Consider the following 4,529-nt stretch of genomic DNA (forward strand, 5'->3'; position numbering starts at 1 on the left):
CGTCACTTGGTTCATATTATAAAGAAACGTGTTATTTTATTTAACGTGAAGGGCACGGTAAGCCCTGTTCGTATACTCTCCACAGACTGCATGTATATAGGGAGTTTATGTTTTTTTTTAAATAATAGCATTTTATTAATAAATTATTACGAATCCCATATTAATACTGACATTATACACTTCTTTCAAAATAAACCGATCAGATGAGTAAGAAATTGACAAAAGTCACTATTATGACAAAGTTCTGATACTAAATGAATTTAACAAAATTTGTGATGACCATGATTCTGAATAATAGGAACTATTTTATTTGCTTCAGTAAAATGTTACTGCCTTAACGTTTTAAATATTGGCTTGTGTTCCTAACGGAATAATAACTTGTAATTAACAGTGTTGCCATAGAACTGTGTACGACCTTTATACACTTATCTCTGAGATATATTTTTACTTCATGGTACAGTAAAAAAGGTCTGTCAGAGATCTGCTAATAGGGGATTCCTCAATTGCAAGTATAAAAATCAAATATATTAATTCAGTACTTTAAATAGAACTACGATAAAGTATAATTGTCCCCTTATAATATCACCATCATCAATCTATTTTATACGTCTCATTGCTGGGCAAGGGTCTCCTCTCAGGCGAGGATTTAAGGCCATCGTAGGCACGCGGGTCCAACGCTGGTTAAGGACTTCACATGTATTTCGAGGGTTGTGAACTTTCTTCGACGTACAGGTTACATCATGATGTTTTTCTTTACAAAAAGCTCATGATAAATTTAAAATTAAATTTCTCACATAAAGTCCGAAAACGTCAGAGGTGCGAGCTCGAATTCGCGCCCACGGCCTCTGTTTGAAATGTGCCAGCTCGAACCATTAGGCTACCACAGCTTTTTATAATAGGGTAGGTACAATGAAAAGAATTTGAACTTTATAAACAAGTAAATCTACATCCGATCTTTCTGTGGGTGTTAAAGAAAGTAATAGCTAGACACATTAGACACAACAAGATGACTGTCAATAGCTTCCAAGTGTACTCATTCCCGGCCAAGTTTGTTTTTTACAGCAATTTTTTAACATTATTGCCAGTAATACTTTTTAAATGACACGTTGGACTGGTAGGTAAATAATCTTTTTAGATGAAGTTTTCATTGAATGTCGGGGTAATGGTGTACTGGCAGCATAACGGGTTATCAATTTGTAGAGCTCTCGTTTCATAAAAAAATATATTTATCTTTTGGAAGACTTACAGCAACCTAGGAATAACACTATTTATGTAATACTGACATGAAAAAATTATGCACAGAACATAAACGAACCAATATGTATACAAGGTACATATCTACATGATCTCATTAGGAACAACCATTTGAACAAACACAAAGAAAATTCCTTCGTCTGACTGTTACAGGCACGGTTAGGCAACATATGCTGGTATGAGTCCAGTCAGAGCGAGGATTTATTTTGTATTTTGGATGTAACAAAATTTTATTATGTGAAATGACAGGACGAACAAGTTGTATACCTGGTGGTAAGTAACACATGCGTGGCACTAACAGCAGTATATGTATGTATAATATAACAGTGCCACTCAAAGTTTTAAATCAATGGCAAATATCTGAGGGGCACAGCCAACCTGTCACTCAGAGAAGTCGCGGTGACAAATCAAAGGGTCTACTATGAGTTCATATAGCAATCCTATTTAAGCCTGTAAGTTGGATTGCCTGTCAAATTCGTACCATGACCTCACAAAAACAATTCATCTTCCGTGTAGTTTACGTTTCCCATTCGAAATCCGTTCACCTTTTCTTTCCTAGCAAAATCAATTATGACGTGCCGTTTGCTATGCAAATGGCGGTCTCATCTGTAAAAATAAGCAATTCAAAAGAAGTTGCTACGTGACTAACTTTTTTTAGATTTTGTTACATTTTTAGAAATTTTGTTTAAGTTTTTTTATATTTTTAACCGACTTCAAAAAAAGGAGGAGGTTCTCAATACGACTTTATGTTTTGTTTTGTATGTGTGTTACGCGACAACTCCGGTATTTGTGAACCGATTTTCATGATTATTTTTTTGCTGGAAAGATGGTACCTCCATAGTGGTCCCATTTCATTTTGAAGAAAATCATCCACCTCTAAGGGTGGCTGATCACACATGAACATTCATGTTTATAAATAGCGCCAAAATTTTACTTAAGGAGGAATTATTTTAATGGTTGGTTTTGCTATTCTCCAATTCAACGCGTTTTTCTCTCGCAATATACTTTGAGTAGTGAGAACCGATTTTTATTTTATTATCTCCTATATCAAGTCCTGTATAGTGGCGAACTAGGGGGATGTTTCAATAAAACTTGGCAAATAGATGTAATTCCACGTACTTTTGAGGTCAGTTTTTTTCGTATTCTGTACTGAGATTATAAGTTTCATAATTATTTGTTATCTTTTTAGGCTATATAGCCAATTGTCCATAAATAAATACTATTAAGTAAATCTTTAAAAAAATCTTTAAAGGGTTGTTGATAAATTATTAGCATGAATGTTATTGCAACTTTTAAATGGAATTTTAATAATTTTATTGACTTAACGAAAATCGTAAAATGACTTTTAAATAGTGCCAAATTTGACTATAATGCAATCAATGAAAATGTATGAATACACGATACGTTCCAATTACGTTAACAAATTTCAAACTCACCTTTTTAATTTTAATGATAGTGACTAGATATGACATGTAATTTTGTCGCACGACAAATTATAAAATATGATTGAAAAGTTGTCGATATTACAAAACAATGTAATAAGTATATTCAATAATAAAATTAATAAAATAAAAAAATATAATTATTGTCATTTTGAACACAATCGGTTTATAGTGCTTGAACACTCCCAGAATAGTACATCTGTCTATTCCTTTCATACGATTCAGTATATACATAGTTCCATCTCGCTCTTATTAGATGTCAGTTAGCCAGCCAGAGACAATAATTAACGTTTAAAAAGTAAAACTCATCATCCTGGCATGCCATTCCCGTTCAATCTTTGTGTAGGTCATTATACGAATTTAAACAATTCAGTTTTGCCACGTCAAGTGAATTGCACGGAACTTGGCTGGTTGTTTATAAGCTCACACTAGGTCCTCAGGTTGTACCTTATCCTAAAAAAACGAAACGTAGTAATGCTCACATTACTGCTTGGCGGAAGAAATAGGTAAAATGGCAGTACTGCCTAGGACGAACTGTTACACAAAGGGCTCTACTGCTACTAAATGCGAAATATAGATGCTTCAATCCTGTTTGTTCTTCAAATAAAGGTTGTTCGAGTTCTGGCCAATATAAAACTGACAAAGAAAAGTTTAGTACACGGTCTAATCACTGAATATTTTTGCTTTGCATACCCATGAAGGTGGATGTCGTTAATCAATAGATAGGACTGGCATCTCGTTTTCATTGGCCATACAATTTTTATATAAATTTTTTAAAGAACTCAAAATATAGAGTAGAAAATTAACTTTAAATTCGCACAAATAATGTTTTGTAACGATTGAATACACATTTGAACAGGGCACCAATTTAATTGCAATATTTTTTACCCGACAGCGATATTTTTCAAGTGTATGTGTGTATGTATGTCCATTTATTTTTCACGCTGTACAGCCTAAATGGCTTGATGGCTTTTGACCTATGAGGTATCGCTATATTCGCCTTGATTGTGGGAGTGCCATAAGCTATAAAAATATTCAAAATAGTGAGTGGGAGAATATTCTTTTTTAATTTTACCAGCTAAATATTTTTGCAGTCGGGTTTTTGTTTTTTTTAAATAATTTTTGGACTTGTTTTTTTAAGTTTTATTTAACATTAGTACCTGATGAAGTATACGCCATCACTTACTTTTACTTACACATTGGTCTATTGCTACAAATGACCAATATATTTATTACCTAAGGATTACTGTCCATGCCGCCTACGCTGATGGTAATGTGACTTATAACAGGTAATGATAACGGTACCAAGTTTTTGTACCATTACGTAGTGCAATTGTCACTTTATTGTATAAAATAAAAAGAAAATAGTTAGGCTAATATTTATTTTTTCTCCTCTCACATTGGGAGGGCTTGAGCTTATAGTTCCCACACTGGTCCAATGCTGATTGAGAACGTCATACACATCATTAAATTGCTGTCCAAATGTATGCAGGTTTCCTTACGATGTTTTCCTTCACCGAAAAACCCGTTGTAAATTTCAAATTAAAATATCGCAAATAAATTCCGAAAAACACAGAGGTGCTTGGATTAGAACTCACAACCTTCTGCTTGAGAGGCGGCAAGTCAAAGCATTAAGCTACCACGGCGGGACCTAATTGTGTATTGCTGGTCAACTTCACTAGTTTCCAATAACTAGGATTTGCAACCCTCGTCATGACTGGTAGGTTGCTGGGCAATGGCATAATAGTCAAGACAGGCGCTGTTATTCGCCTGCATTTATCTTTAAGTCGCTTTAAGTCGTCGAAAGATAAAGGGTGTACTTGTTAGATAAAG

The sequence above is a fragment of the Hyposmocoma kahamanoa genome, unplaced genomic scaffold, assembly GCF_003589595.1.
Source record: "Hyposmocoma kahamanoa isolate Upper Pololo Valley unplaced genomic scaffold, ASM358959v1 87, whole genome shotgun sequence".
Lineage (NCBI taxonomy): Eukaryota > Metazoa > Arthropoda > Insecta > Lepidoptera > Cosmopterigidae > Hyposmocoma > Hyposmocoma kahamanoa.